Here is a 21,495-nt window from a genome sequence, read left to right as displayed (position 1 = left end):
GCAACACATCTGGCCCAATTTGTTGAACTGTCAGAAACACACCACATATATATCAAAGCAACAGACAGTTTAGAGAACATCTATGAATGTCCAGGTTTTCAAGTTACACACCGCTTCCAGCTAGCTTTAAAACCACAGTATGGCTAGCTAGACCATAAGAGATTGGAGGCTGCCTTATACTGAATAGAGTAGTCAACAACCTGTTCATAAGGAAGTAGTAGCAGAACTCAAGCTAAGAGATGAACCCTTTTCATGCATGTAGACTGTGGGGGGAGAATAGTTCTTACAATTTCATTTTCTAAGTAGAGATAATAACATGAATAAAAATGAATTGAAAGCTGGGAAATTGTAAAGAAGAAAGAACTCCCCCCCCCCCCGCCTGCCAAATCTTCACCTTCATTGCTAACCCAGCTTTTTCTCAGAAAAGCAATTTCCGTTGTGTTCTTATTTACTCTTGGAAACACTATTCTAAACTCTGAGAGGTTGGGAGAAAAGCAGATGTACTTCAGTCTCAGCATTCCTGGAAACAGGGTACAATTCACTTAGAAGAGTATAGTTTTCAGGTGAAAACTACATTCAGAGTATAGTTCTGAATGAGTCACTGTTGCCTCTGCTTTGCACATCCAAAAAGTAAAGCAATTTTACATAGCAAGAAAGACAACTGAAATCTGTGCATCGTCAATAATACTGAGGGCCTATCCTGAAAGATGGGGTGCACCTGGGGATTTTAGATTCACCCAAATGAGTTGTCCTGTTAGCACAAGGACCCAGCGCAAGAACACGTCACCTTCTCTACCCATGTTCTGAGTTCCCCCTCCAACCTATGCATATTGACTCAGATATCCTGGGGAATGATAACAGATGTCTTCTAGGCTGAAGGAAGCATTCCTTTGTGAGCAACCAGTGGGGTGTAGCGGCTGGAGTGTTGCACCTGGAAGACCGAGTTTCAAATCCCCACTTGGCTATGAAGCTCACTGGGTGACCTTGGGCCAGTCGCTGTCTCTCAGCCTATCTTACTTCACAGGGTTACTTTGAGAATAAAAACAGGGAGGAAGAGAACCGTCCACACATGCCACCTTGTGCTCCTTGGAATTAAGGTGGCATATAAATGTAGGGAATAAACAAACCTTCCTCAGGTAGCAGAGCAGTGGTAGGTGGAGATGGAGGAAAATGGGAGAAGGTCCAGATGCAGAAGGGGCCAAGCAATACACATGAATCTTCCTACCTTTCTACAGCTGGCTACATTCCAGCCATGCAAGAGGAGGGTGTACTGAAAGAGCAGGGATGGGTTGTGCCTGGGGAAAGTTCTGACAGCTGGACAGAAAGGCCGGGGGCAGTGGGGTCTGCATTCAGCCCCTAGGTTTGAGGTTTACCACCCCATAGTATAGGAAAGAAGTCTAAATCAGCACTTCACCAATCTTTTGCTCATTGCATTTTTCTTTCCTTTTCTTTGAAAACCACAATCTGATATCTGTTATTTACCAAGATAAAACACCCAATTAGCTCATTTAAGGAATCCTCTAGATCTCATTGAATTTCATCTGATCTGTGCTCAAAACATACAGTTTAGTAAGACGTGTCACAGATGCAACTTCTCCAATCCCACAGAAACATTAAAAGTGTATAAGGTGAAATATCCTGAAATATTGCAGAGGGCAAAGCATTGAATCTATCTAATGTTAAAGCCATTTCCAAACTCGCGAGGAGAGGGGGTTGCGGGCTGCCCCTCCCACACACGCGGGGGCTGGCCTTTTGCCCCCGCGAGAACAGGGAATCCCCGGGTGCGCCTGCGACCCTGCCCGCCAATCGGCGGGCTAGGGAGGCGTGGCCTAGCCCATTTAAGGCCAGGCGCGCCTGGGGACCGCCCTCTTTCCTCTGTTCCAGCTCACCGGTTTTCCCATCCCACCCACCCTTTAGGCTTAGCTAGGTATGACCTAGGTTGGTCGCCGCAAGGGGCCTGGTAGGAATTTTTCCAACTTGGCGCACTGCCGGCCTTTCGGTTTTTTCGCCTACCTCGTAGCAAACGTCACAATTTCCTCAGTATTGGCGGTTAGGCATTGGCAGGGGTAATTGTTATGCAGATGAAGGGGGGGAGGAAGCGCCATCACCTTCCCCCAATGAAAAGGGTAGTCCGGTAGAGGACTCCGGGGGGGGGGGCGTTGCCTTGTCCGAAACCTAGGGAGGTAAGGGCCTCCGGCACGCCCCTGAGTGGTGACACCCGTGGGATCCTAGTTGGCGTACTTCAACAGGACTCTCACAGCTTGTGGATAACCCTTCCCGGTCCCCATGCCGGGTAGTCAATAGGAGCCAATGCCTAAGGCCAGTACCTTTCAATCCTGTAATCAATAAAGTTGTGGCCCTTTTTTATGCCCATTAACCTTAAATAATGTGTTCTGTGTCTTCATTTCACATGGGGGAGGGGAATTGCCACGCAGTGCATGTCTATATTTAGGAATATTTGACACATCTAAGCACTTTGCTTCTCTAATACTATAATTGGGATGCATAACCACAAGTAACAGGGAACAGGTTTTAGTTGCTAGAGATCCCATATTTTGAAATTATAGATCCCCACTTCTCAATTCTTCATAAGCAGAGCTTGAGTCCAATAGCCCTCTCCCTACTGGGGATTCCCACCAACTGGTATTCAGAGGCATATTGCCTTTGAGCCTGGAAGGATTAGGGTTGAATCAGAAGTTTATTAGTCAACCTTCTTGGCTCAAAGGGGGGCCTTTCAGAGTGGGATTTCCTACCACACTCCCCCAATCACATTTAAAAATTACTTTGACTATCTATTCATGGTCATGGAAGTATTGGACAATGCTTCCTGCTTGTGCTGGACACAGTTATTTGCTTAATTTTTTACTCACCAGATGCCAAAGCAAGAGGAGGAAGCATGAACCTCACTCTCCTTTGGCTTTAAGACAGTTGGCCAATGAGCTTAGATTACATGATGGCACTGGAAGACAAATCAGAGTGACGGCAATACTAAATACCCCCCAGGATGACATCTAATTGGTTAACCATAGAATTAAAAATAGACAAGGTGTCCAGGAGCATGAGGTTTGCTATTGCCGTTATACTAAGCGGAGTGAATATTTTGTACATTGGGTCTCCCCAAAATTGCCAAAATGTAGTGTTCCACTTTGCAGCTTGCTTTGGGAGTCTGTCAGGGTGAATGAAGCACTATTCTGCCAACCACATTCTGCCCCCAAACCAGCTCCAACCTTTCTCCCTTCTAATAAACAAGCAGTCTATAGGAGGAGGCAGTGCCTATTAGATTTTTCTCTTTCATCTCAGTTTTGCCCTTGTTGCGCTCAGCAGTGAGGAAGATGGGGGCAAAAGAATAATTAGTTGGCTCTGCCTATCATTGGCTCTGACACCACGTACTGTTGGTCTCCCTGTCTTCTGTCCCACCAAACCCAATGAGCAGCCACCACTGGGGGGAGCCATTTTGACTCAGCCCTAGGATGAATAGATAAGAGATTAAGAGATAGAGATAGAGATAGAGATAGCGATAGAGATAGCGATAGAGATAGCGATAGAGATAGAGATAGAGATAGAGATAGAGATAGAGAGATAGAGGTAGAGGTAGAGATAGAGATAGAGATAGAGATAGAGATAGAGATAGAGATAGAGAGAGAGAGACAGAGAGAGAGATAGAGATAAAGAGAGAGAGAGACAGAGAGAGACAGACAGAGATATGATAGGTAGGTAGGTATAGATTCATAATTTGCTACAAATGATGTACTCCTTTTGCCCATGGGTTTCCTGCAATGAGCAGCAGAAGGAGTTAAACAGTATCCATGGACAAACAAATTATATTTCAAATCTGCCCCAAATCATAACGGAAGATGGATGCAAGAGAGCATGAGAAAGCCAGGACAAATGAAAATCCAGCAGTCAGTATTTGAATTAACAACCCCTCTTTCTCTCACCTGCTCTCTCCCTTTGTGCTTTTCGTACTGCAGTGGGGGGGGGGGGGGCAGCCACCTCCAACTTCTGTAATTATTGATGCAGTTTTTGCTTGGAAGTGCAAAGATATTTGTGACAAGCCACAGAACTGAGAATATTGGAGGTGTAAATGGAATGGCCTCTTTCTGTAAGCTCAGCTGAAAACGGGTATTAGAAGAGACATCAAAAACATGCTGGAGAGTAGAGAGTGTTTAAATAAAATTGCCTCAATCTCTTCACCTTGCTACATTCACTTCTGGCTGCTGCCTTCCAGCACTGCCAGCATGTGCCCAATACAATGGCCAACGTCTCCTCTTGAGATGACACTTTGAGATGGCAAAGGCTTATTTTATATTCTTCACTACAGTGGTACCTTGGTTTACAAACATAATCCGTTCCGGAGGTCCGGTTGTAAACCAAAACAGGTTGTAACCCAAGGCGCGCTTTCACCAATGGGGCTCCCCCCCCCCAAAAAAAGGGTTGTAATCCAAAAAAATGAGTTGTAATCCAAAAAAAGGAACACACACTTCCGGGTTTGTTGTGGTTGTAATCCAAAACGATTGTAATCCAAAGCTGTTGCAAACCAAGGTACCACTGTATTTCAGAAGGGAGTCGGCATGGCATAGTGGTTAAGTGTGCTGGGCTAGGACCTTGGAGAGCAGAGTTCAAATCTCTGCTCACCCATCCACTGGGTGACCTTGGGCCAATCATCTTTTAGCTTAACCTTCCCCACAGGGTTGTTGTGAAGGTACAACTGAGATGGAGGAGAATCATGTATACTCCTTGAATCACTAGGAGGAAAGGTGGAATAGAAATGTAATTATAATATTTTTAAAAAATCTCCCCCAGTGTTTCCTCCTAAGATCCAGTCCAGAGAGGGAAATGTTAAGAACTGCATAATCCAAGGATGAAGATGTTCAGTTTCGGTTTCAGTTTCTGTTAATTGGTTCTCGTGGGAAACTTGCAGATTCTAGCTTCACCAATTAACTCCAGCTGGTGGCAATTTACTCTTGGCAGAAAGCCCAGGTCTGCTTGACCTAGAAACTACTCACTCTGATTGGTTAACGAGCAGCACTCAACTCTGTTATCTAGGGATTGCTAGCACAGTTTGATGTGAGGTGTGTTAGGAGTTAGAAGTGCTGTGTATGGTTTTGAGAGAGAGAAAGAGAGGGTTTATTTTGCTTTTATTTGTATGCAGAAACTCTGCTGGTTTTATTTCTCCTTTTTAATAAATCCTGTAAATAGTTATTCTGAGTCTAGCTGACTAGTCATTACTGCCGCAACTAGCTTCTTCGCTGTGCAGGAAAACTCTGCTACGTTTGGGCTAAAGCCAATAGGGCTATGCCTGACACTCCAAAGTTCCATGAGGTTATGGGCATTGTGCTGCCAGCCTGAGTTGCGGTGGTGTCAGCATCAACGGCGTTGGTTCCAGTAGTTCCAGAGGTTGTTGTTCCTGGCTGGTTCCTGACCGTGGTGAGCTGGTGACGCAGCGGACAGAAGGACAACAGCTGCAGCGTGTGAGTGCTGGGTGCTGTGGTTCCTGTTTTCTCTCTCGGTGGTCGTGAGTAGCTGGTTCCGGGTTCCAGGGACATCGCTCTCAAGATGGCCTCACAACCAGTTCAGATGGCTTTTGAGCGTCTGAATGACTCCAATTACTTGCTGTGGTCGGAACGCATGCAGGCAGTGCTGCAGAGGGATCGTCTCTGGCAAGTGGTGAGTAAGTTTCCTACGAAGCCTGATGATGAAGACCTCGATAAAGACCAAAGAGCAAGGGCCACAATTGTCTTGGGGCTGGAAGATTCCCAGTTGCCATATGTGAGGGGAATCAAGACAGCTAGAGGTGTGTGGCAAGCACTTAAAGAACTCCATGTGCGTGAGACAGCGGTTTCCAAGCTGTTCATTCGCAAGGCATTGTACAAGGCAATGTTACAGCCTGGGGTTACAATGCAGGAACACCTACACAGTTTACAGTTAAAGTTTGCTGCGCTACAGGAAAGAGACTGTGCATTAGACCAGCAGGAGAAGGTGGCTATTATTTTGAGTTCTCTCCCGGAAAGCTGGGATAATTTAGTTTTGTCTCTAGAAGGCATACAGGAGCGTGATTTATCAGTCAGTTACGTTACTGGGCGTTTGATTGAAGAATGGCAGAAGAGGCAAGAAAGGTCGGAGGCTGCAGAGGCTTCTACAGGTGGGCGGTTTGGAAGGAGTTCTCATGCCGTGCCAGAGGTGAAGCAAAAGCAGCGTACCGGTGAGGAGTCAGCATTTGCTGTTAGGCGTTGTTTCCGATGTGGGTCTTCAGCGCATCTAAAACGACAATGTCCGGAGTTGGTCAAGTCTCAGTGGCCGGTGCAGGAGCAGAGACGAGATCAGCAGCAGCAGCAGTGTAAAAAGAAATTCTTCAAACGAAAACAGTCGGCTCAGCTGGTGACCGGCGAGGTCAAGATTGCTGATGAGAAACAAGCGGTCTGGGTGGTCGATTCGGGAGCGTCTCGCCACATCGTGAATTCAGATGAATTGTTTGTTTCCAAGAACTCAGCACAGCGCAGCCAGGTGGCTTTAGCAGACGGAAGTACTTCCGAAGTGATTTCAGGGGGTGCAGTTTTTGTTCCTTGTCTTCGTGAATGCCTGCAAAATGTACTTTGTGTGCCGTCATTAAGGAGCAATCTGATGTCTGTAGATTGTTTGCTAAAAGCTGGGTTTAAAGTGTATTTTGAAGGAGACAGTTGCATTATTAAGAAGGCTGGTGAGATTTTAGGCACTGCTAAGTCAGAGGGAGGCTTGTTTTGGCTTAAAGCAGGATCTCAAGTTGCAGCAGTAGTCAGTAAATCTCAGCCTGCAGTGAATAACAAAGCTATACATGACAACTGTGTGCACTTATTGCATAGGAAAATGGGGCATGCTTGCTGGAAAAGTGTACTAAAAATGTCTGAATTGGCTGATGGGGGTAATTTAAAGAGTTGTAACAAGTACCTTGATTGTAATGTGTGTAAAAAGGTTAAAACCCACAGAGTCTCTTACCCCAGAAGTGACAGAGTTAGTGAGTCACCGCTACAGCTGGTTCACATGGATGTAATTGGTCCATTTGCTGTAAGCAGGGGTGGATCGCGTTTTTCACTAACAATTGTGGATGACGCCACGCGTTATTCTTGGGTTTTTCCCATGAAAAATAAGGGTGACGTGTTCACTAAGTTTAAAGGCTGGGTGGCATCTGTGGAAAGATTTCTGTCTGTTAAACTCAAAAGGATTCAGACGGACAGAGGTGGCGAATTTATGTCAAATGCCTTTAAAGATTGGTTGCAAAAGCGTGGCATTGGGCATAGGAAAACGAATGTTTTTTCCCCAGAGGAGAATGGCGTTGCAGAGCGAAAAAACAGATCTTTACAAGATATGATGTTTGCCATGCTTGATGATGCTAATTTGCCCATGTCTTATTGGGGGGAGAGCATGCTCACCGCGTGTTATCTCCAAAATAGGCTCTTTCATCAAACAATAGGTACAACCCCGTACTTTAAATTGTTTCAGAAAAAACCTAAAATTGACCATTTGCATGTGTTTGGATCAAAAGCCTGGGTATTAATTCCGAAACAAATGAGAAAGAAGGGAGATCCTAAGACCAAACAGTTAGTGTTTGTGGGTTACCAGGAGCTGGGAAAAGGTTTCCGTTTTGCTGAAGGGACGAATGGCATTGTGATCTCCAGGAATGCCAGTTTTTGTGAACATAGTGGCTGGGAGAGACTACATGCCAATACTGAGGTTTGGTTTGAACCTTCCCAGGAGCTTCATGACTCTGAAGGTAGACACAGGGAGTCAGAGTCTGAGGGGGAGGAAAGTTCAGATAAGAGCTCTCAAGAAAGTGGAAGACCAGTTGCTAAGCAACAAAAGAGAGGTCGTAGTTCTGAGGAGGAAAGTGGGTCAGAAGAAAAATTTTCTCCCAGAAGATCTAAAAGACAAAACAAAGGAGTGCCTCCAGTGCGTTTTTCTCCTGATACTGCAAATGTGTTTAGTGTAAGTGCAGAACCCAAGAGTTTTCAGGAGGTGTTAAAGTTACCAAAAAAGGAGGCAGATCTCTGGAAACTGGCAATGGAGGAAGAGATGTTCTCTCTGAATGAGCACAAGGTTTTTACACCAGTAGCAGCGCCTGAGGGGGCAAAGATTGTAGGCTGCAGGTGGGTGTACAAAAGACTTAGGCCCGGTTAGGACATATCTAGGGTTGGAAGTGTGCTGGGCCCAAGATGGCAGCTGCCTAATTAGTCAGCAGAACAAAGTTAAACAACTACTGACTACATACAGGATGCAGGATTGCAAAGGGGCAGCGGTGCCTATGGATCCAGGTTTCATAAAAACACTTCATATAGATGAGAGTCCTGAATTTGAACACCCTGATGTATATCACTCTGTAATTGGAAGTTTATTGTATATAGCACAGTGGTCCAGACCTGATATTAGCTATGCAGTAGGCATATTAAGTAGATTGGTCTCAAAACCCACACTAAATGCCTGGAAAGGGGTAAAACAAGTTCTGAGATATCTCAAGCAGACAATTGGCTATATGTTACAATTAAATTCTTCAGAGGACGAAATGTTGAGTTGCTACTGTGATAGTGACTGGGGAAATTTGCCAGATAGAAAATCTGTCACAGGACTAGTCATAATGGTCGGTGGAGCTTTAATCAGCTGGCGGTCACGCAAGCAAGACGTTGTAAGTGTGTCATCAACGGAATCAGAGTACGCCGCATTGAGTGAATTGTGCAACGAGGTGATTTATTTCAAGCATTTGATGGCAGATTTAAATGTAAATTGTGGAGAACCGGTACAAGTTTACATTGATAATCAAGCTTGTATAACCTTAAGTAAAACAGAGGGCTTCAAATCGCGTTCAAAACATATCTCTGTAAAATACCAAAATGTACGTTGCTGTGTACAAGACAATGTAATCACCTGTACTTATGTGTCAAGTGAAGAAAATGTAGCAGATGTGTTAACTAAACCATTGGCAAAGATAAAGAACAAGCGAATGTGCAAGGGTTTAGGTTTGCTGGAAAAATAATCTCCTACATAGGTGTATTTGGAGTTAATTGTTCAGCAGAATCTGTGAGGGGGTGTTCAGTTTCGGTTTCAGTTTCTGTTAATTGGTTCTCGTGGGAAACTTGCAGATTCTAGCTTCACCAATTAACTCCAGCTGGTGGCAATTTACTCTTGGCAGAAAGCCCAGGTCTGCTTGACCTAGAAACTACTCACTCTGATTGGTTAACGAGCAGCACTCAACTCTGTTATCTAGGGATTGCTAGCACAGTTTGATGTGAGGTGTGTTAGGAGTTAGAAGTGCTGTGTATGGTTTTGAGAGAGAGAAAGAGAGGGTTTATTTTGCTTTTATTTGTATGCAGAAACTCTGCTGGTTTTATTTCTCCTTTTTAATAAATCCTGTAAATAGTTATTCTGAGTCTAGCTGACTAGTCATTACTGCCGCAACTAGCTTCTTCGCTGTGCAGGAAAACTCTGCTACGTTTGGGCTAAAGCCAATAGGGCTATGCCTGACACTCCAAAGTTCCATGAGAAGAACCTGCGGTCCTCCTGCTATTGTTTGACTGCAACTCCCATCAGCCCTAGCTGATCTTTATTTATTTTATTTTTAAATAAAGGTAGATGCCAGCACCTGGGACCTTTTGCATGCCACAAACATGTTCCACCACACAGCTATCATCCTTTCCTAGGACATGAAGCTCCCTTATACTGAGTCATTGATCCACTGAGCCTGGTATTGTCTTCTCTGACTGGTAGTGGACCTCCAAAGTCTGAAGCAGGGGTTCCTTCCCAGCTCATGGTCCCAGATCCTCCTAACTGGGAGAGGCAGAGTCTGAACGGCAACTGCATTCAAAATGTCTGTCCTTGAGTTGAGTTCTCTTTGATGCAAACTTTTTAAAGAATGTTGCAAACGAATTACTTTTACCATCCTCTTTAGAATGTTCTCTCTCTCTCTTTTAAAGGAGGCTGTTATGTTCACCCCTGTCCAGAGATGTACATAAAGTGCCAAAAATTGTAAAAGGGGGGGCGGGAATCAATATGTCATTAGCTATTTTTCCCCTCCCAGAAAAGTTCATAGAAGTAGGTGGTAACGTTGATGAGAAATTGAGAGGGAAGGGGTGGAAACAGTTCCAAAGATCAGATCATTCAAATAACGAAGCTCCTTGCTGATTTCTATCAATATATTCCTTGATGTGCTTGTCCAGAGCTCTGATCTGAGTTGTTAACTTGACATTTATGTCAAAAGTAGATCCCATAAAAGGTCAGAACAGGGCTTAAACATCACTAGTCGTGTAAACATCAACAGCCCTCACCTCGTGCTGAAAATACAAAGTGAAAGGAAAGACTGGTGAACTTTATGAGTGCTAGGAGACAATCCATTTTCTCTGATCCAGGTGAGATAGCATCTTAGGCCCCATCTGCACTGTACACTTAAAGCAGTATAATACCACCTTAAACACTCATGTCTTCTCCCAGAATCCTGGGAACTGTAGTTCGTTAATGGCATTGAGAGCTCTTAGGAGACCCCCTACCCCTTTCACATAGTTACAATTCCCAGAGTGGTTTAATAATCAACCCCTCTTCCCAGGAAACTCTGGGAACTGTAGCTCTCTGACAGTGTAAAGTGGTATGATACTGCTTTAAATGTATAATGCAGATGGAGCCTTGCCATGTCTCCTTAGTCCAGGATTCCCTACGCTGATGCCTTGCAGATGTTTTCAGCAACAACCCTCACCATCTCTAATCATTAACCATGCTGAGGAAGGGGGGCAGGAGGTGAAAACTGTTACTACAAAATTCAGAGAACTGCATAATCTGGAGGATAAAAAACCTTCCAGTCTGTGTATTAGCCCAAGATGTGCAAATGGGATCAATTTACTAAGAAAGACTCTCCTCCCTGAAAGAGAGGGGAGTGGTTGTGGTCGGGAGCCCGAGCACCGCCCAGCAGGGGGCGTGGCCCCTGCCTCCAGCTCACCTGGCTGGCGCTCACGCCCCCCCCCGGTGGCCACCCAACCAGGTGCCGCGGAGGGGGCGTGTTCAGCAGCCTTTTGCTGCAGCGCCAGCCTCTCCCTGGCCTCATTCCTTGTCGTCGCCCCGTCACGAGTCCGATGCCTGCTTGGCGGGAGGCCATGGCACGACCCTCGGTGACAGCAGGGGTGAGCCTATAGTTGGATTAGCATCAACAGGCTCCACCTACTGGTGAATAAACCCACTTGTTTCAATCCAATGCCTAAGCCAATACCTTTTCATTGCTGTAATCAATAAAGTTGTGGCCTTTTCTAGCCCATCAACCTTATATCACGTGTCCTTGTGTCTTCATTTCACTTCGCGGGGGTCGGGTCCTCGAACCACAAACACAGAGGGAAGAAAATTCTGCTCCATCGCTAGTAGAAGGCAATTTTTGGGGAGGTTTTTTTTAAATATCTGCATTTGATTCTGTACATATTAAGTGATAAGTAACTTGTAAGTCTGAATTTCTGTTGTATTTGCTTGCATATGCTTTTATGTGTTTTTATATCGCTATTTTACTGGTTTTAGGTTGTGTTTTTGTTTTAATTTTTTAATTTTTAAAAAACTTTTATATTGATTGCTTTTTAGACTGTATACCACTTAAGATATTTTGGAAAAATTAAGTGGTATATAAATGCTTTCAAATAAGTAAACAATAAATAGCACTAAGTCAGGATGGGAGGGAACACTGAGTTTGTTGGCATATTAATAAGAAACTACCCAATTTGCATTCCTTGAACCAGGAGGGAAACCAAAGTGCAGACATCCTTCAAAACTCACACTTCTCCAAATTTGTGAATTGGTTCCTCCACCAACCCAAAAATGTATTTAAAAAATGCATTATATTAGGAAAAATGTGTGCATAAAATGGATATACATATTAGGGGGGGGAGACACATAAAAATGCATTGGCTTAGGGAAAATTGCTTGCAAAAAAGTGCATTTTAGTAAAAGCTGCATACAAAAAATGTATTCATTAGGAAAAAATAAAACTAAAATGCTGATGGCTTTTCAAAAGGATTTTTGTTTGTATGTTTGTTTTTTAAAAAATCTTCAAATTGCTGCAGGAATATGGAGTACCGAATGAGGATTGGAAAAATGAGAAACTGAAATTGACAGCTCCCTCTATCCCTAGTACTAAGTAAAAAGCCTGAGCTTCTCTCTCTTACACCACACAACAGTCCTTGAGAGCAGAGGTTTATGCTTGCTGGTTGTCTCAATTCTCTCTTCCCCCTACCCCCACTCCCAAAAAAATCATCTCAGAATCAAGGGGTTGGAAGGGAACCCAAGGTTCATCTAGTCCAGACATGGCCAAACTTGGCCCTCCAGATGTTTTTGGGACTACAATTCCCATCATCCCTAACCACTGGTCCTGTTAGCTAGGGATGGTGGGAGTTGTAGTCCCAAAACATCTGGAGGGCCAAGTTTGGCCATGCCTGATCTAGTACAACATCCTGAAATGCAGGAATTACAGCTAAAGAATCATTTGTCTCCATGTAGTTCTCAGAAGCCCTGAATAAAATATTTTTTAAAAGCTGCAGGTATTGTGTGGTTTTATTTACCTATGCCTCAACTCAGAAAAAAATAAAAAACCTTTGCAATGACTTCCACTCTGGAACACATATGGCTGCATACCTCACCATGCAATAGGCAATTTATCAGACTAAATAACTTAAAACAAAACTGCACACCCGTAGGTGAATTTACTGTCTGCATTCTCTTCCATGCGGAGGTGCCTTTGATGTCCCCGCCTGCACCCAACTTTTATGATCTGGCAGGGGATGGGAAACAAAGATGGTTCTATTGGAGGCAGCTGTGTAAGCAGTTCCCATTTAACTGGAAGACAATGAAAAATTAATCGCAAACCGAATGTAACTAAGTTTCGGTGGAAAGAGCAAAACCACTCAGACATTATCATCTTCAACAGATGTTTGCTGACTGTCTAAATTTACAAAATTACCTGTCATGTTTTACTATTTCCTCGAGGAAAACAAAAAAGAAAATCAGCAGGCCTGACTTGTCTCTCCGAGTTAATAAAACGTTCCCCATATAAATAGGATATTAAAAGAGCTTTTGACTTGCAGTCATAACAGTTAGCTGGAAAGATTGAAAAACAGCAAATGGGAGAGATAGTCCTCTCACTAGTATTGATTGCTGTTCGATATTCTTAACTACAGAAGGAGAGTTCAGAAGAGTCTTGGCAGTTAAAAGACTGTTTTCTGCCTTCTTACATCTCTCTCCCTCTCTTTTTTGAACATCTGCTTCTGCTATGGAAGAAGGTGAGGTGACATTTGTCATGTCTGAAAAGTCGTTTTCCTACAGGCGGAAAATATCCAGAAGCATATAATGCAAAGAAAATTGAACAGGAGCTGAGGCCAGCAGAAGGCTCTCTAATTCTTTTCTAACAAAAGCCCTGCAAGGTAGTTTAAACTGAGAGATCACAACTAGCCCTAGGTCAGCTAGTAAGGTCAAGCAGTGGTTTAAACCCAGATCTCTGGGGTCCTAATTAACCACTAAAGCCACACACTTCAACCCCGATCTCCAGATGTAACTGGACTGTAACTCCCATCATAATTATCAATAGTGGTAGTAATAGTAATAATAAATAATAATTATACCAAATCTAGTGGATGTTACAGGCTTCTAAACAAGGTATTAAACACACAGCTTCTTTTAAACTTCAGTTGCTTATTTTATTTTATTTTTTTAAATAATATTTATTGTTTTTAAACCTTACAAAAAAGAAAGAAGAAAAAAGAAGAAAAACATACAATACAATATATAAACAATACACAACACAACATTAACACATTAAACAAAGCAAAAACAAAAACAGTTCAAAAAACACACATCATACCATCTCAATATCCTCTCTTTCATTCCCTTGTTTCATCGACCTCCTCTCACCTCCCTTTTTGTATTCCATTTCTATTAATTGTTTCAGCAAATCTTTTCCATCTTTCTCTATTTTCTGTCATATGATTATCTTAACATATTTTAACCTTATTTTCCATTAAAATTATAATACTTATTTATGCTTAATTCCTTAAAGCATTTCTACTAAAGCCATATAATTTCCTTCCAACATTTTTCTAACATTCATTAATTTTACATTATTTCCATATATAGATTTTAAACTTTTTCCAATATTCTTCCACCGTCTCCTCTCCCTGGTCTCGGATCCTGCCAGTCATTTCCGTCAATTCCATATAGTCCATCAACCTGGTGATCTTCTGTCCGAGGCTCTTAACTCTTTTCCAAGTCCCTTCTGTGAATCTTCTTCATGTTTATACATGCACTTTACTTTGTCTTCTCCTGATCTTGTTCTTATTTTCCTTCCTCTGATGCTGAAAAGTAAATCTCGAGGAAATTCCCACCTAGCAATGTTTTTATTCCTTCTCGACAAATCAGCCAGATCTCCATAGTTAAAACTAAAATTCACAAGGTATTTCCAGTCGTATTTCAAAGTTCCTCCAAGTCTAGCAGTCCCCACAACTCCAGTCTCCTCCTGGCCCAAGTCCAAGTCCCAAAAGGCAATGAATCCCTGCATGAAGGGATCTATCCAACTTTCCTTCTCCAGTCCAAGCGGGGCTCCAGTCCTCAAAGTCTGACTTTGTCTAGATTCCATCATAAAAGGCACCCACTTATAGTCATCAAATTGCATCTGTGAGGCTGGGGCTCTAACAACTTTCTCCCCCGCCTTCTCCTCAATTTGCCATGTCAAGGTAGATCCCTGTATTGATTCCTGAATAGTTTCTGTATTAATATTCACTTTTTGTCCAAAATTAGTCACTTTTTGTTCCAAGTTATCAATTTTTATAATCGTCACATCCGTCTTCCTATGGAGCTGTTCCAGTGGGCCATTAATTTTACATAATGCAACCACTAAGGCTTCTTCTGTCAACATTCTTAACAGTCCAAGGTCAATCCCAGGTTCTCACGGTCTTGTCTTACAGCTGGAAATTCCCCACTCAGCTCATGTAACAATTTCAAAGGCTTCCTCTAGGGGGAAACAATTTCTATTTGTATCAATCCTTTTAAGCACAATTCAAACAATAAAGTTAGTTTCAATTTTCAATTACATTTACTCCTTCTTAAACGCAGAAGGAGACAATGGAAACAATGTATTTCTCTTCTTTAACTTACTGTCAACAAACGATCTATTCACAGTCAATGAACATATCCAAAACTTCAGTCCTACTAGCAGCCCGTTTCCAGGTAATTTGATTTTCTTCACTCTCTCCTGCAGGCTTGCGCAGTCTAAAAATTCCCCCCTCTGCTCCTGCTTCCAAGGGGGGTTTGATGATTTTAGCCGATGGAAGTTTAATCCTTTATCAAAAGCTTTCCAAGACTTTACCTTGCAGCTTTTTTTGCTCCAGTCTATTTACAAAAGGGGAAGGCGGACTTCCTGTTTGAAACCTCCCTGTTTCGGTACCAAATTAAGAGGTTTAAAAATCCAATTTCCCATTCTACTCACGGGTAGTTGTTTTAAAATCGAATTGTCCACAGGAAAAAGTCAACGCTCTCCGGCAACAGCAATGCGGATTCACTCTGTGAAAGAAGCAGTCAATTCGCAGCACCGCGCCACTCACCCCACGTCGCTCCGGATCCCAGAAACCGGGTTTCCCCGTGAGTAGGGGAGGCGCAAAAGGTGCCAGCCAAATCCCACGCCTGTGATTTTTTGTGGGTCCCCGCCTTCGCCGTGGCGGTCAGACCCTAATTTCCACGAAGCGAATTCCTCCTGGTCAGAGGAATTCAGCCATTACCAGAGGCGCTAACCCGGAAGTCCTTCAGTTGCTTACTTTAAGTGTTTCCTAAATGAACATTATCTCCTGACACATCATTTGTTGCAATGACTTTGTTCTGTAAAACAAATCTTTCTTATTTGTCCAATTTCTGCCTGAGTCTCCCAACTACCCAAGTTTAAATGTAAAGGTAAAGGGACCCCTGACAGTTAAGTCCTGTCATGGATGACTCTGGGGTTGCGGCGCTCATCTCGCTTTACTGGCCGAGGGAGCCGGCTTACAGCTTCCGGGTCATGTGGCCAGCATGACTAAGCCGCTTCTGGCAAACCAGAGCAGCACACGGAAATGCCGTTTACCTTCCCGCCAGAGCGGTAGCTATTTAGCTACTTGCACTTTGACATGCTTTCGAACTGCTAGGTTGGCAGGAGCAGGGGCCGAGCAACGGGAGCTCACCCCGTCGTGGGGATTCGAACTGCCGACCTTCTGATTAGCAAGTCCTAGGCTCTGTGGTTTAACCCACAGCGCCACCCTCGTCCCTTTACCCAAGTTTACCCTCATACTAAAACCAGAAGATAACCCATCTTGGTTATTATAGCGTATACCAAGGGGGTTTGCTGTACCCCACAATTTAAAAACCAACACTTTAAAAAATGTTTTGTCTATTTCCTTTATAAAAATATATCCTGAACGTTTAACCACTAAGATTCCAGGGGTATCACTTCTGTTATGGCCCTCAGTTGCATTAGCATGGACAACTGTTGTCTCGGGTCACTGGGTGCTATCCAACAGTCAATGGTACGGTGGTTAGAGTGTTGGAACAGGACCCATGAAGCTCACTGGGTGACCTTGGACTAGTCACAGTGTCTCAGCCTAGCCTACCTCACAGGGTTGCTGTGAGGATAAAAGGGAGTTGAAGAGAATGGTGTGCCGCACCTTGTGCTGCTTTGAGGAAAGGAGGGATATCACTGCAAAGAACAAACAAATAAATACATTGGTGCCCTTCTGTGAGTGCAAAAGGCTTCTGTTCCAATGGAGGTGTCCACTGACAATCTTTGCCAACTCCTCTGCCTCCCTGCAGCTCACAACACTCCTTCCAAAATCTGTTGTGGAAGGTCCTGTAACCCACCAAAATAGATTTTTATGTGTGGGAAGGTTCTGGGGGCTGCAAAGAGGAGGGAGAATTACCAATAATAATCTCCTCTCTTCTTCCATTAGTAGGCACCTCTGCTGAAGCCAGCAGTGCTAGGAGCACCAATTGGATTCTACCCATTGGAGATAAAAGGTAAAGGTAAAGGACCCCTGACAGTTAAGTCCAGCCATGATGACTCTGGGGTTGTGGTACTCATCTCACTTTACTGGCCAAGGGAGCTGATGTTTGTCCCCAGACAGTTTTTCTGGGTCATGTGGCCAGCATGACTAAGCTGCTTCTGGCGAAACCAGAGCAGTGCACAGAAACGCCATTTACCTTCCCACCGGAGCGGTACCTATTTATCTACTGGCACTTTGACGTGCTTTCGAACTGCTAGGTTGGCAGGAGCAGGGACCGAGCAATGGGAGCTCACCCCATTGTGGGGATTCGAACTGCCGACCTTCCAATCGGCAAGCCCAAGGCTCAGTGGTTTACACCACAGCACCACAAGCAAAGCCTACTGAGAGTGGGGGCAGGATAAAGCCCATGCAGCAACTTTTTCACTAGCTGTCCTGGACACATGCTGGGAAAGGTTCATGTTTCCTGATTAGATGGGGGCAGGAGTTAAAAAAACAACTCCAGTGTTGTCAGCATCACACAAGGTCACAGTCTCCTTGAGGGCAAAGGAAACAAATCAAAGTTTGCTCCACAGCCGTGACTCTGTCTCCATGTTCGGTTCTAAACTTGCATAAGAGCAAGCAATCAATATTCAGTTTAGAAATAATTGATAGGATGATACAGCTGCTCATGCCAAAGGATTAAGTCTCAACCAATAGTAATAACCCTAAGGCTTTTTATAATGTAGAGAATCTTCTTCTGGGTAGGAAATCATTTCTCTAGAAGGAGAAATTCTGACAGATGGCATTAAGTTGTCAGAACCTACACATATATGGCTGTGATAGATGAGTTCTTCCATATGGATTTTAACTTCCTTGGCATGCTGGGTTTTCTGATGGCTATCAGGTCAGATGATGTGCCAAATTCTGGGAGAAATAAAGACTCTCTGTGTAGCAAAATGTGCGGAGAGTTTCTCTGACAGAGACACAACCAGAAGCCGCTCCATGTAGAGAGTTGCTGGTTGGAGCATTCTCTGGCTCTCCTCTGACTTCCCGTCTGCTGCTCAGACAGGGTCTCTAACCGGGGCCCCACATTGAGGGGACCCAGCCATGTGACTCCACCTGGCATGCACCGGGTGGGGGCAGGACATGGGGAGGGTGATCTTCACGCTTCCTTGTCCCAGCCCCTGCCTGGCTCCTGGACTCCCGGGCAGAGGCTGGGACGAGTGAAAGCAAAGATCGCCCTCACTTGTCTCAGCTGCCATGCAGCTGATGGGTGCTGAAGCCCCTTCTGCCCCCTGTACCCAGAACCCCTGTGCTCAACTTTGACAACTTGGTTGTAAAATTGCAGAATTAAAGACCAGCAGGGGCTAAAAGGGAACTTGGCAGTGGTCATATTATTCAGTGCTTGTTTGTTCAAGAGGGGTAGTGATTTTATTTTATTCACTCATTTCATATACTTATACAGTGGTACCTCGTTTTGAGTCTGCCTCATTGAAGTCTGCCTCATTTCGTCGAATATCCACAGCAAACCTGGAAGTACCAGAATGGGGTACTTCCAGGTTTGCCGCTCGCGCATGCACAGAAGCACTAAATTGCGCTTCTCGCATGCGCAGAAGTCCAAACTGCTCTACACACATGCGCAGAGTGGCACTTTGTCGTGCGTCCTTTTTGCCTAGTGTCCGGGGCTCCGAAATGGATCCCAGTCACAAAACAAGGTACGACTATATACCACAATGCCAGAATAACCTCTAAGTGGCTTACAAACACAAACACACACACACACACCTGCATTGCAAGGCAGGCAATTTACTATGGTCACAGACCAGTAAAAATTCAACACAAATACAGGACACACAACATTTAAAAGCAAATAATGATACATTTTTCTTCTCTCAGGAAACCAGCAACATTTTCTTTTTGATCTGTACTGAGGTTAGGGGAAAAAACTGGCAACACTCTTGGTGACATAACAGGACAGGTTAAAGAGTCTGGAAACTAAGCCTTATGAGGAACAGTTGAGAGACTTGGAGGAAAGAAGGCTTAGAGGTGATACGATAGCCATCTTCAAATGTCTGAAGGGCTGTCACAGGGAAGATGGAGCAAGCTTGTTTCCTCCTGCTTCATAGGGTAGGGCCCAAACCAAAGGATTCAAATGACAAGAAAGGAGATCCTAATTAAACACGTGGAAGAACTTTCTGGTGGTAAGAGCTGTTTGATAGTGCAGTGGACTACACTGGAAGGTGGCTAGCCATCTTCCAGGGGTTCCTTAGCTGTGATTTCTACATTGCAGGGGGTTGGACTAGAGGACCCCTGGGGTCCCTTCCAATTCATAATGATAATAATAATAATAATAATTTATTTATTTATTATTTATGCCCCACCCTGTGGAATGCCCTCCCACCAGATGTCAAAGAAATAAACAAATATCGGACTTTTAGAAGACATCTGAAGGCAGCCCTGTGTAGGGAAGCTTTTAATGTTTAACAGACCACTGTATTTTAATTATTTGCTGGAAGCTGCCCAGGGTGGCTGGGGAAACCCAACCAGATGGGCGGGGTAATAATAATAATAATAATAATAATAATAATAATAATAATAATAATAATAATAATAATAATAATAATAATTCTGGTTCTCTCACTAAGGTTTCTATTTCCCACCCAAGGATGGGTGAAAATTCACATACACCCTTCCCTGATACTTTTCTTTCTCTCACCAGGCAGGCACAAGCAGCAACGTTCCTGCAGGCATGGTCATCACTTGACACCTGTGGCTTCAGGCGACCATCTGCATGCATGAACAAGCAGCCCCAGATCAAGAATCACATGGACAGCTTCCATGGCATCTCCAAGGCAACACCCTTCCAAAGAGCCTTGGCACTGAAGCTTCTTTTCATTCCATCTGTCCCAGATCTAATTAAATGGCTTGGCAGTCAGTCCAGAATGGCCAAAGGGAGATACTCCTATGTACAAGGCACAATTTAGGTTTGGAGAGGATTAGGCACAGTGGTAAAGGAGGGGAGGTCTATAAGCTGCAATTGGGCATAATTTCTAAATGGAAGGGCTGTAGCTCAGTCGCAGAACCCATGCTTTGCTTGCAAAAGGTCCCAGGTTCCAATCCCAGCATCTCCAGGTGGGACAAGACTCCCTTCTGAAGGTCTAGATCAGGCTTCCTCAATCTTGGGTCCCCAGATGTTTTTGAACTACAACTCCCATCATCACTCACCACATGCTGGCTAGGAATGATGGGAATTGTAGTCCAACAGCATCTCAGAACCCAAAGTTGGGAAAGGTTGGTGTGGATAATTGCTGCCAGTCTGTGGAGACCAGTGCTGGAGAATCTAACTTGGCCTGAAAGGCTATATCCCCCAAACCAGGACCACCAGTCCCATATCTGACATCATACGTAACACAATGTGTGAAGCAGGTAAAGATGTGGCTGTAAAGGTACCACCAGGAGCTTAAAGCACATTCTTTACTGCTCCTCAGCAAACAGGGCTTGCTAATCAGTCCCGACAGCATCAAGCTCCATAAATGATCCATTTTTAGGTACGCTCTGCATTCAACCTGTGCCGACAAACCAACATCCCTCCCCCATAAGCTGGCTTTGCAGACACCTTTGCTTGTCTGCAGGGTGCAGGGATGTTGATTTGGGGGCATGGCTTGAATCCAAATTATACCTGCAAACACAGAAAGCAGGGCTTGCAGTCTGCACCAATTAGCTGGGTCACCATTTGCAGTCAGGAAAGGCCATGGTTCAATATTAAAAGCATCTGCTTTGCATGCAGAAGACCCCTGGTTCAATCTCCAGGAACGCTGGGAAAGCCTTTCTGCCTTGAGAGTCACTGTCAGTCAGTATACACAGTTCTGAGCTAGCTGGACCATTGGATTCGTTCGGAATAAGGCAGTCGGACTCCTGTATTCCTGAAGTGGTCACCTGGTGTCATAACAATGTTAAGTTACTAACATATGGGAAGCTCCACCCATTTGTCAAAATGGCCAGTGGAGGGTGGGGGGGTCAGTATGTAGCCCTCAGGCTAGATCCTGGTCCTCAGCCCTGGTGAAGGCAACCCTAAGCTGGATGGACCAATGACCATCTTACCTGCCCATTGCGTGGTTCAGAAGCACTGATTGACATTTCCCGAGAGGCAGGCAGTCAAGAATGGATATTGCCTTCATGCACTCATTGTGGGGATCAGAGAGGCATATCCATGGCCATGATGGGAAGCACTGGACAGGCATTGGGTCCAATCCAGCCAGTAGAGGCAGGTTGATTGGGGCGAATGCAGGGCTGCCCTTCCAAACACAGTCTGTTCTTAGCCAGCCCCCATCTGGCTGCCTTCTTACTTATAGCGAGTATGGGGTGGGTCTGCCTGTAATTGGCTCTTGCTCCACCTACTGTGGAGGGATGCGGGTGGCACTATGGGTTAAACCACAGAGCCTAGGGCTTGCTGATCAGAAGGTTGGAGGTTCGACTCCCCACGACGGAGTGAGCTCTCATTGCTCGGTCCCTGCTC

General features: G+C 44.4%; 1 protein-coding gene and 1 long non-coding RNA gene across 3 annotated transcripts in view; both read right to left on the bottom strand.

The window, feature by feature from the left end:
• The window catches only part of LOC308575780 (transmembrane protein 132C-like), a 300,534-nt gene that overhangs the window by 95,449 nt on the left and 183,590 nt on the right, over positions 1-21,495 (bottom strand). The gene's annotated exons all lie outside the window — the stretch shown is intronic.
• LOC308576081 lies at positions 12,671-19,807 on the bottom strand. Its single transcript, XR_014003066.1, has 2 exons — positions 19,696-19,807; positions 12,671-12,822 (listed from the first exon to the last, which is right to left on the bottom strand). It is a non-coding gene; the product is annotated as an uncharacterized lncRNA (long non-coding RNA).

This window comes from Podarcis bocagei, assembly GCF_964188305.1.
Source record: "Podarcis bocagei genome assembly, chromosome: 16".
Taxonomy (NCBI): Eukaryota; Metazoa; Chordata; class Lepidosauria; order Squamata; family Lacertidae; genus Podarcis; species Podarcis bocagei.
Note: the sequence above shows the minus strand (reverse complement) of the source record. Positions and strands in the feature narration are given on the sequence as shown.